The 12,089-nt window shown below is 42.2% G+C and overlaps 5 non-coding genes across 5 annotated transcripts; all 5 read left to right on the forward strand.

Annotated features, from left to right (window-relative positions):
* Window positions 1-8,741: 8,741 nt before the first annotated feature.
* Window positions 8,742-8,815, forward strand: trnai-aau (transfer RNA isoleucine (anticodon AAU)). Its single transcript has one exon. It is a non-coding gene; the product is annotated as a tRNA-Ile (tRNA).
* A 96-nt stretch (window positions 8,816-8,911) lies between these two features.
* On the forward strand, window positions 8,912-8,984 carry trnaf-gaa (transfer RNA phenylalanine (anticodon GAA)). The gene has a single exon. It is a non-coding gene; the product is annotated as a tRNA-Phe (tRNA).
* Window positions 8,985-9,093: 109 nt separating this feature from the next.
* On the forward strand, window positions 9,094-9,165 carry trnaq-cug (transfer RNA glutamine (anticodon CUG)). Its single transcript has one exon. It is a non-coding gene; the product is annotated as a tRNA-Gln (tRNA).
* Window positions 9,166-10,501: 1,336 nt separating this feature from the next.
* trnaf-gaa (transfer RNA phenylalanine (anticodon GAA)) lies at window positions 10,502-10,574 on the forward strand. The gene has a single exon. It is a non-coding gene; the product is annotated as a tRNA-Phe (tRNA).
* A 1,338-nt stretch (window positions 10,575-11,912) lies between these two features.
* On the forward strand, window positions 11,913-11,985 carry trnar-acg (transfer RNA arginine (anticodon ACG)). Its single transcript has one exon. It is a non-coding gene; the product is annotated as a tRNA-Arg (tRNA).
* The last annotated feature ends 104 nt before the right edge of the window (window positions 11,986-12,089 follow it).

Genomic DNA, 12,089 nt, shown 5'->3' on the forward strand with positions numbered 1-12,089 from the left:
TCCCGCTTTTTCAGGGAACAGGGTTACAGCCAAGTAACCCGAGACGAAATGTGCTATATAAATAAACTTGCCTTGCCTTGCCTTGCCTATCAATGTTACAAGCGTTTTGTCTCATCTCAGGGCTGGTGAGAGCTGCTGATGTGACAGCTTGATGTTCCAAGTAACGAAACAGCATATCTAAAGTGCTATTCCATCGGGTGGTAATGTCCATGATTAATTTTTGTGGTGGTAGTTGTAGCAAATTCTGCTTGGACAAGAATAACTTGGCAGCCGTTGAACTCCAGTGAAAAAAAGCAGTTACTCGTCTCACTTGCCCAAGCCTATGGCGACACACGCAACACTGAGGCCAGCCCCGGTAGCAAGGTTTAAAGTGTGTACAAAGCACTTGCTGTGCGGCTCCAGTTCTGCCTCGGGCACAGCCACTTCCATATTACGAGCATTATGAGTCACAATTCCGATGCCATTGTTTGTTTTTAAAAATCTCCCAGTCTATGACATGGCTTGTAAAACTTCAACTATGTTTGCCTGCCCCTGTATGGGACTCAAAAAGTGGGCGAGTCTTCATTACAAACTTTACCATTCACTGTTGATTATGTGGGCTGTAATTGTGATATTATTATTTTGAAATCAAAACGTCTATGATTGTATGGATTAGTCCGACAAAAATTGCTGCACACATCTACCAGTATGTTTTTATTGCATTTAATTTCATTATATTGATAAGTTTATTCGTTTCAAAGTAGGTTAAAGTATTAAAAGTATTTAAAAGTATAAAAAGTTTTTAAACTTATGATACATGCATGGTTAATTGTAAAGAAAGTCATTATGATCTCTGACTTTTCTGCATTTCTCACCAAGTTACAGGTTTAAACTATTTTGCTTCACATGTAAAGTCCTATTCAGCTATTGAGTGTCACGTAATGCACATTTTCATTAAAGGGCCTTTCTGTGTGTATTAAAGGATGACGACTGACCTCTGACACATGCAAATCTAAACCTGACACACTGTTTTCTCTAGGTTCAGTACAGTTTTAACCTGGGCTGGGTTCAACCCGGACAAAACGTTGCAAAACGTTTTTAAAAGGAAACAGTGGTGTGATTGAACACCCTGTTGTGATGAAGCAATCGTTGAACTATGGCAGCTGAGAAGGACATTATGTGCGTTCGTTTTGAAGAATTTGCTAAGCCTGATGAAATCGTTTAATAATTGTTTAATACTGCAAAATATGCTTGATGTTACAGTCACTGCCCTTGCCGTCCAGAATAAAAGAAAACATCCCAATCGAGTTAGAGGATTTGTGAAAGCTATGGTTCCTAATTACTGTGTTCCAACATTTGCCTCGCATTTCAGGATGAAAAGACAAACATTTCAGGTGAAGGATAATTCTTATGATCTATGACCTTATTTGTTTTGTGTAAGTTTTAGGCTTGTCACTGCTGCTGATCATTGCTGTTGTGATTTGATATTATAATATTTACGATCATAGGATAATATAAAAGTTTATTAAAGTGACACTCCACAATACAATAGTAAAATATTTACATTTGTATAGTATTTTTATTATTCAATTAATCTGTGTCTAGCACACCTTCCTAAGGAAAGGATATGGACCAGAAGACATTGCAATTACTAAATTATATTGAAACAGCCTTAAGAAAGGTCCAGATCTATACTTCTGAGCTTATTCTGTGATTTAAATAAACATGTGCAAACAATATACTTTCTCTTGTGGATTTATTTTGATTAAACATTCACTTACCAAATTCCTGCTGTATATTGGATTAGCCAATTTTGTGTCAGCTTGTTTACAGAATTAAATGGATGTAGATACTTGTACTATAAATTACGCAGAATACTTTTTCACAGGTTCTCTGTGAGAAAGTTGGTCCTTTCTTGGTAAACCTAACCTTGGACACCCCGATAAAATTGCTGTGCTCTATTTGGTTGTTGGCGAACCAAGAGAGCTTCAGGAGTGTTGCAGACCGGTTTTATATGTCAAAAGGAACCTGTGGAGAAGTGGGCGTGGTTCAGCACGGTCTGCGGGAAGAGAGATCGACAGATCCAGAGGCAGCAGATAGAGAGAGGCTGGGAAAACGTGTGTGTGTGTGAGCCGGAGCCAAGAGACGTTGCGTCCAAAGGGCTGACCAGAAGGAATCTACGATCCAGAAAGATTGTGTAGAAATTTGTATGTTGAAGCCGGAAGTGAATACCCGGAATTACTTTTGAAATAAAGAGATTCTTACAGTTTTCCCAGCCACGCCGACCCCGACTCCTTTCTTCCCTCCCATTATTTGAACCGGTTTACAGAACCCTTCGTTATATTTTCTCTGACATTTGCATTTGTACACTTAGAAATAAATACATTCAATGGCCTAGAGAGCATGAGTTCCCAAACCTGGCAAATGGCTTTCTGGTCAAAACTTGCTTCCCTGGAGTCATTGGAGGAATACATGGTACACACATTCCCATCCCAGCACCCACAATCCATAGAAACAGTTACATAAACAGGAAAGGACATGCAAGTATTCAACTCCAAGCAGTGTGTACATCCAGGATGATGTTCCAGGATGTGTACACTGGTTGGCAGGGGTCTGTGCACGGAACTCCGGAAAAGGGACTATCACCTGCTTGGAGACTACGCATATCCGCTAAGCACATCTCTCATTACACCATACAAAGATAATGGGCCCTTATCCCTAAGGCAAATGAAAAATTAACACACTCCACAGCTCAACTACAGTTGTGTTTGAAAGGGCATTTGCGGAAATGGAGAGGTCTGAAGTACTTGCCCATGGAAGACCTTAAAAAAGTGCCAGTGGTTATAACAGCTGCATGTGTCCTAGACATTTTCCTCTTGAGGGAGGAAGGCCACCAAATTGAGGATTGTTAGGTGGATGACAACAATGACAAAGACCTATATCTGGAGGCAATGCCATCTGTTGATTGCAGTTCATCAAATACACTTGAACCGGGTAAAGGGCTCTGGGAGCTGAAAGATAAGTGAAAGTCAGACGTGTTTTAAACACTGCCCTGACAGCTCATCTTTAGTCTTTTATCTGTCCATGCTTTTCTTAAAGGTCCCTGGTAAGAAAACATTTGTAAAATCACATAAAAGGCTATAAAGTATGTACACATTGTTTTACATTAAATGTTTACTACATTTTATAGTCTTAATGAACAGATTGGTCCACCTGGTGTTTAAATTAAGGGGCCACATGTATTAAGATGCATTTAAAGTTACAGTTTATGAAAGAGCAATGTGTCCACCAAGTTCATACGTGTGGCCTATTCTTATAACTGCAGGGGGACTTTTACTCTGTTTTTCTCTAAGTCATACAGGAAGTTACAACATGCAGTTTGTAGGAATGGGCCACGTCTATTAAGTTGGTGGACATCCACTTTCAGGGCAGAATTCCGCCTTCTGCGAGTTGATGCTAACATATATATGTCTAATAAAGTGTAATAAAGAAATAACGTGTTTTTTAAAGCACACAAACGCAGTCAAAGTTATAGTTTATGAATGAGCAATGTGTCCACCAAGTTCATACGTGTGGCCTTTGATGTGGAAAAAGTTGATCTTACAGTTCAAAAATTGCTCAGACAAAGAAGGTCCAGGTGTCAAAGATTTGACTTTATTTGTTCAAGTGAAACAAAGTGAGATGTCCCAAGTCATTCTGAAAACATCTGAAAACCGGGTGTTTTCCAACATCTAGCTACAGTTAAACTTCTCAAAGTTGTTTCCTTTCGAAACCAAGGTAAAATTCCCGCTATCTCTTATTTTTTGTTATCCAATTGTTCTTGTCTGCCAACATTATTTCTAGGCAACAAGGTTTGTATCTTATGGTGGAATTTTAACCTTTACTCAGTTTTTTTAAAATAACTTACTCTATAAAACATCGCTGGATTTTGTATTGCTGAAATAAGTTGTGCTATACTTGATGAAAATCATTATAATATTTTTATGAAAACAATCATTGCATAAGTATGTTGATTCTATCGTTATTTGTATATACTCCTCTGGGTTAGTGTGATTTCAGAGTATACTACTTACACAACTATGTTACAAACATTCCTATGAATACTTCTTCATAACCGGGGTGAATATAAGAGCCCCATAATATACATAATATGATAAAAATTATACTCAATATATTCCCCCCTTTGGGGCTTCATAAGAGTCCCACATCTGATTAAGACTAACATAAAGGAATAATTACTTTAAAGTGAATATATCAGCGTGAATAAAATTAATCAATATCAATGATAATACTCATTATTTTATGTGTATGCGTATAATCTATAAAAATCCATCTGACCCGGCTAGGTTATCTCGTAACACGGACAACTCCTGTTTGTAACCAATTACTTTATAAAAATGACTTCTACATTAGATTGCAAATAGTTGATCGTCACTGACCGAGTACACCACCATCTGATGGTGAGGAGCAGATCTAGTAATCCTCTTAACTGCCTGCATTATGCAAGGCCAAAAACACAGTAATATCAGAATTGGAGCCAAAATGCAGATTATCAACATCAATATGTTATGCAAATTAGGAAATATGTTGTCAATCCAGTTCCAAATTGGATTATCTGAATCTACTTCATCCTTTGCTATCATGGTAGATAGCAATGAGATATTGTGTATTACTTGTTTGATGAGATGTCCATCCGCGTCTTTGTCTTTTATGTATGTGCAACGAGTCTCTCCAACCGTAGCGCAAACACCTCCTTGTGCTGTAGTAAATTGATCCAGTACCAAACGATTCTGAAGAGCAGTAAAACGTAATCCTTATAGTTTTTCTTTGATTTCTTCCATCATGAGTTTCGTTGTGTTGATAAATGAAGACAACTCATATCTAGTGATCTTTACGCCAGTCATCAGTGATTCTACTCCCAGTGCTGGAGCAAAAGCAACCGCAAGTTTTTCTGCAATTGTCTATATATATATAATGATTTTCTGGCACTGGGCTGTCCTGTAGGAAGTTGAATAATCCTCTTCTCACACGCCGTTGACTGTCCATTGATCGATGAGGCAAGATAATAGCTCCTCCATGTAGCTGGACTAAAGCAAACAGTCCTGTCCAGTTCTTTGGTAATAATAAATAAAATTGATAGCCACACAGCCAGTAGTATCCCTCAACGACTCCCGTTCCCTCGTGATCAGGAACATGCACAGTTGAGCACGATGGGCATTTTACTTGTCTTCTTTCGGAAATAAGAATGTACTGGTAGGTAACAACTGGCTGTGGTACTTCATGAGTAGTGCTGACAGTCGTAGATGGAGGATTTAGGTAGTCTGCATAACAAAGACAGGCCATACAACTTTGTCGCGCTGAATCATTTAAGGGTTTATACATTTCTGTACATTTTCACTCTGGTGTTGTTCCCAAAAAATGATGTCCTGACTTTCTTTCATAATAGACAAGATTGCTAGGTACATGTTTAACAGTTGCTATCTGAGCAAAGAGTCTGTTAGGAAGAGTGTGTGGAATCCAAGTATCATGCATAATAGTCTTCTCATTTGGGATATCTTTAGTCTATCAGCTAATATCGCATCTATGGATTCCGCAAATTTAACATCAAGGTCCTTTTTTAGTCCAGCAGCTGCTACCGCAGATTTGGCTGCTTCAAATGTGTTGTTGGGATTCTGATGTGGCCACCAGTCTCCTCCGGTAGTGCTGTGAGGAAAGTGAGCACAAACATAACAGTGTCTGGCAGCATACATTCTAATGGTATGATTTGTCAATCTCCTGAACATGTTAATAGCATAAGGATGAGGGGGATTGGGGTGATCCATCCATGAGTCAGAGAGTTCACTCTTCTTTCTGTTGACACTCTGTCTTTTCTGTCGTTGCTTTGATTCAGACTCTGGAACTAGTAGACCCCGGAACAAATGTCCAGATGATGTATGATTTACTTCAAAGTCCACCAGTCCCAAGGTAGTGTTCAAGAAGTCCGTGTCATTTGAATCCATATCCATGTTGTTTCTCATAAGGATTGGTATTATGATTACACATGTTAAAATGAACAGCATAGAAGCAATGTCTCACTCTCCACACAGTCCCCGAAGCCTCCTGGGATGCCATGGATGTCTTCTACCTTCCATTATGATAGTTGCTAAAGTTCAATTCAACTTGTATCCTTCAGTGTGATAATTAAAAACCATCCACTGACCTGGTCTTAATCTGGATCCCGCCTTAAATCGAGTTTGACAATTATGAGGTTTTAATTTCAAAGCCCCTGTATGTAGGTTTATTGAGGGCCAAAGCAAATATTGAGTATATACAGTTAAAGTCCAACTTGGTCTTCTCTCAGTCCATGTGTCATCTTGTGTTGAAGTGAATCCTACAGCCAGTATAGCACTATCAAGTGTTAGCTATCTCAAAGTTTCTATCTGTAGCTCTGGTTGTCTTTGTCCTGAAATTGCAGATACATAACCGGAGATCACCAAGTCATAATAACACTGTCTCTCAGTACATTCATCTCTGGATGGAAAATAGAGCGATGTCCCTCTTATTCGGTCTGCAGGTAGTTGTCGGTGTGGGGAATCGTTCGTATGATAAGGCCTCAACTTCTCAGTAAACTGTTTAAAGACAAATGACATGAATCATGTATTCCTCTTTTTGCATTGGAAAAGAATGCGTTTACATTGGTCGTGAACACAGTTAAAGTCCAACTTGGTCTTCTCTCAGTCCATGTGTCATCTTGTGTTGAAGTGAATCTTACAGCCAGTATAGCACTATCAAGTGTTAGCAATCTCAAAGTTTCTATCTGTAGCTCTGGTTGTCTTTGTCCTGAAATGCAGATACATAACCGGAGATCACCAAGTCATAATAACACTGTCTCTCAGTACATTCATCTCTGGATGGAAAATAGAGCGATGTCCCTCTTATTCGGTCTGCAGGTAGTTGTCGGTGTGGGGAATTGTTCATATGATAAGGCCTCAACTTCTCAGTAAACTGTTTAAAGACAGATGACATGAATCATGTATTCCTCTTTTTGCATTGGAAAATAATTTGTTTACATTGGTCGTGAATGGGTGAGGTAACTAAAGGAGTTCTATTAAGGGTCACTTAAATTTTTAAGATGCCTATGTTTCTCCAGTGGGTGGCCCCCACCTTCACTAAAAGAGGTGTTTTTTCCACTGGCACTTTGCCCTTGTACTCCTACTCACTGTTCTAGTTCCTTGGGTAATGTGCACAATGGTAAACCCACTCCGTGATTGGTAGAGTATGACGTGTAGTTATCAAGATTGTCTGTGCTTGGTTTAAAACTGGTCGTTGTCCCTGTTGTGTGAAGAAAAAGACAGCAGTTATTCCACAATGGATGTCGTAATAGGTTGGGACAGCGACTGAATTTCCTACAGCCAGAACCGCTGGATCCTGTTCCAGTATTTGCCGTGCTGCTGGTCCTTGTTGTCGTCTGGCATACCATGGTCGTGAATGTTGTAGCACTATTCTCTCATTCCAGTGTTGGTGTCGGTTTCGTGAATTCTCTTCTTCCTGCAGCTGAAGACATCGTTTCCATGGTATCCTAATCTCCTGTCGTTCTATGAACTTTAGCACGGACGCCACCTTGCTCAGAATCTGTAAACTTGCTCTGGAACACTCCCTGGTCTTGGCCTGTATATGGTGGTGATAGTAGCAAGAAAGAAAGGAAGAAAGAAACCACATAATGCATATCCCTTTCATTGACATCATTTGGGACCTTTGTATGGGCAAACTAAAAGAAAGGGAAGGGGTGTAACTATAGACAGCAACAGCATAACATGCACGACCAGAGAATACAGACGGGCACAACATCGACAATGACCGACACAAGACAATGAAACATGAGGACTCTTTAAAGGGAACAGACAAAGGATCGTTAACGAGAAACAGGTGCTGGGGATTAGCACTGAGGAGAGGCTGACGAGGAACATGATGTAGGGAACAATGACGAGACACGAGAAAGAACTATGTCTTTCCCACATAAAACCATAGGTTATGCCATGACTCCACTCAAATAACACAAATAAACATGACATGATAGTGGAATCATGACATAAGCCCCCCCCCAAATGAAAACCTCCAGGTGTTCATCAAGGGGAAATAACAAGACAAGACCGACTGGGAAACAGACAAAAACCAGACAGACAAGGTGAACAAAACAAGAGGCATACAATCTATGGCTTCTTTCGGATGGACCCTCCGCATCCCAAGTGGCAGATAGGGTGGTGGTGGACCGCCTCCTACAGGCACAACCGCGCCGGTGACGGTCAGCATGAGGGGTCCTACCACGCTGAGAGAACTGATACAGGCAGTGGAATTGGCAGCGACGTCTGCAGCCCGCGACGCAGGAGAGAGAGCGGTGCTGATGCCCCGGAGGTGAAACCCGTCCTTGCGACCAACGGAAGGCACCTCCCGACCAAGTAACAGACCTGCGGCCCCCTCACCCATGGATGAGCCCATGCCCACGGAGCCGGGACCAGAGGCTCCCCGAGGCTGGATGGCCGGTTGTGCGATACATAGACAAGCACCACCGGGGAATTCCACGCCCGTCACGTCACCGTGACCGGCACCCAGGGGTCCTGGCCTCTGGATGTAGGGATTGTGGATGATCTACCCGTACCCGTGCTGCTCGGTTGGGATTGGCCAGGGCTTGATCAACTCCTGGCAACTTCGTTACGAAGTTGCCAGAATCACAATCGCTGTACATGGCACTATGGCAATCCAGATCATGAAAGAAGGAGACCCATGGCCGGGTAGCTCAGTTGGCTAGAGCGTGGTGCTAATAACGCCAAGGTCGCGTGTTCGATCCCCGTCTGGGCGAAGGGCTTTTCTCTGGCATTCTTTCCATAATTCAGGGCTTCAGCGCCAGGGGTCGTCCGCGGACTACGATGCTCAAGTCAAGAAGTCTGCAAACGTGGCCGAAATAGCTCAGTTGGGAGAGCGTTAGACTGAAGATCTAAAGGTCCCTGGTTCAATCCCGGGTTTCGGCATGTGTCCCTCTGTCCAATGCTTTGCTCTAGTTATAGTGGAGTTCTTGCATTCACAAGACTGTGTGCTCTTTTCTTCAAAATCTGGCATGTCGAAAACAGCTTCACATTGGGTTTCTTGGTGTAATGGTTAGCACTCTGGACTCTGAATCCAGCAATCCGAGTTCAAATCTCGGTGAGACCTCTCATTGGAAGCCTACACTTTTTCGAGGGGGTCATGCCAGGGATTGTTACAGCCCCGCTCTTTGACCTTTGTACTAAAACGTTTAAGCTGTCAGGCAAACACAAGTGAATTTCATCTGTTTACGTGCAGGAAAAGTGTTGTACATGTGAACGAGGAAGCACATAGAATGGTGGAGGGTCTTTGTAATGATAACGTAAGACAATGGTAGGTTAACAACTAGGTTTCAGTAAACCTCAAGTTAAAGTAGCATTTGCTGCTTTCACACTGACAACAGGCCAACAGTACAAAATGAGCCAAAGGTCAATACAACCAAGGCAAAGCGGAAAATAAATATAACAAATTGCCTATTTCTGAAACGTTAATGTGATTGCACACACACATGTACTATAAAGAGAAGATTTGGGGAGAGAGATTTTTCTTGCTTAGCCTTATTTTGACAATTACCCAACAGTAATGGAGGATAACCCTTTTCAAGAAACTACAAGAAAAGGGCAAGGAAACAAACCACCTCACATATCCACACTGGTTTATTGAAAATGCAAGTTACACAGCAAAAAAAAACTTGTGGAATCTTAAGTGACAACTTGATTGTCTCTGATCGTGAAATGCCCTGCATCACGTTGCTCTGGGTAAAAGCAATGCGCACACCATATGGGAGATTCTTGTCATGTGTGTCCAGGTTCCATAGCGAGGAGAGACAAGGGGCACTGAAGGCTTTTTGTGACTGAATATATGAACAGGAATCAACACGAAGACCTTTTTCTGCGGCGGTGAGCCTCGACAGGTAGCATAGGGAGGGCTAAGTCGCACGAAGGAAGCTCCAAAAGCCTCTAATATGGAGAATAAGGCCGTCATTCCCTCTACCTCTCGAATGCCAAGCAAGCGCTTTATCATTTGAGCAAATTCCCGCGCCTTATCTGAAAAAGACGCGCATTGCTTTGGCTCAATGAAACGGGGCACACGGCGAAAATGCTTTTCCAAAGCGCCTTGAAATCACAATTGCTGCACACCGCTCGGCTCGTTGGTCTAGGGTCATGATTCTCGCTTTGGGTGCGAGAGGTCCCACGTTCAAATCCCGGACGAGCCCTGCTTTAAGCGTTCCTCGTATTGTGAGGACACTCAAGGTGGCACTATGTCAATCCAGATCATGAAAGAAGGAGACCCATGGCCGGTTAGCTCAGTTGGCTAGAGCGTGGTTCTAACAACGCTAAGGTCGTTGGTTCGATCCCCGTACGGGCCAAAGGCTTTTCTCTGGCATTCTTTTTATAATCCAGGGCTTCAGCGCCAGGGGTCGTTCGCGGACTACGATTCGCAAGTCAAGAAATCTGCAAACGTGACCGAAATAGCTCAGTTGGGAGAGCGTTAGACTGAAGATCTAAAGGTCCCTGGTTCGATCCCGGGTTTCGGCATGTGTCCCTCTGTCCAATGCTTTGCTGTAGTTATAGTGGAGCTCTTGCCACGGCACGGACCATTTAACAGCAACAGTCAAAAGTGAAAAGACTAGGCCTTTTGTTGAAATAACAGGGAAGCTGTCCATTTGGTTTCGGCCAAACGTTTGTGTTGGAAGAGAACTGCACATATAAACAGGCTGCGGGGAGTTCTAAGAATGTATTTTGTTGCTTGTGACCATGATGTGATACAATCTGAGAAAACATAGGAAATCGCTGTGCGCTAAACTGTTTGGCAGTGGCGCAACTCTGGTCTGACCGTTTTCATTTCAGTAACAGAATAGCCTGACATTTCAGTATGCAATGTTTTATGAAAATAAAAGTAACAACAACCACAAAAATTCACAACTTTTCATTAAATCTGATTCATCAATTTCATATGAGGTGTGAAAGCACAATTAGTGCATCGTATAAGGAGCAGGACTTAGTTTAAATGACTGTAAGGTTCACTTTTTTTATGAAACAGGTAAAGGGACGGAAACTCCTTGGGATAATGAAGCCATACACATAGCCCTTACCGTAAATCAGGGCTGTTCGATTACAACGGTCAATATTCTTATTTTGGTCAATATTCTTATTTTGAAGTAAAATCTACTGAACATACAAACAAAGTGTAACAATTGAAATGGATTCATCGCGAGCAAATTACTGACAAAGCTACTCAAATGACGCCATTCCATGCCAATTATACTAGAACAGATTCTAAATAATCTTCCCAATTAAAACAGGGTTCATTAGGAAATGCTCTTAACAGGCTGATCATTAATGCAATTGGATTAATATATATATAATTCTTGCAAAAATTAGAAACAGACCTCATGGTTTATAAATAAGCATCAAATCGAAGAGTGAAGTGTCAAAAAGTGAGGAGGACAGGTCCCCTCTATCTGGGAATTGCGCTCCTGGCAGGACGTTATTTCTAAATGGCCTGTGTGCCATTGAACGGCCGCAATCACGGGTCATTCGGAAAGTCGTAGGTGTACCGGCGGACGCCTCGACAATAAGGATGGCCGAGCGGTCTAAGGCGCTGCGTTCAGGTCGCAGTCTCCTCTGGATTGGTGGGTTAGAATCCCACTTCTGACATTGCTTTGCACACTCCAGGCTCGGCTTTACATGGAAACGGCCTTGCACTAATTCATGTCAGACAGTGTTAAGGGTTCCAATCCACATCTGCTTTGAAGTTGCTAGTAAACCTCTGAAGGTCTTGATTACCAGGCACGGGTTTGTTCCAGCGAGCGTGAGTTGTCTCAGCCCCTTTGACCGCTGTCGATTTGCATTCTTCCTGTATGCCCTCAGGGAGGGCCAGTGGCGCAATGGATAACGCGTCTGACTACGGATCAGAAGATTCTAGGTTCGACTCCTGGCTGGCTCGTTGCCCCTCCGCTCATTTTTCGTGCCACGAGGGCTTCTGCTGACAAGGCCCAAAAATAACTCAGACGATAACAAGTACCCGGGCCTTCGATAGCTCAGTTGGTA

This window comes from Triplophysa dalaica, chromosome 5 (assembly GCF_015846415.1).
Source record: "Triplophysa dalaica isolate WHDGS20190420 chromosome 5, ASM1584641v1, whole genome shotgun sequence".
Lineage (NCBI taxonomy): Eukaryota > Metazoa > Chordata > Actinopteri > Cypriniformes > Nemacheilidae > Triplophysa > Triplophysa dalaica.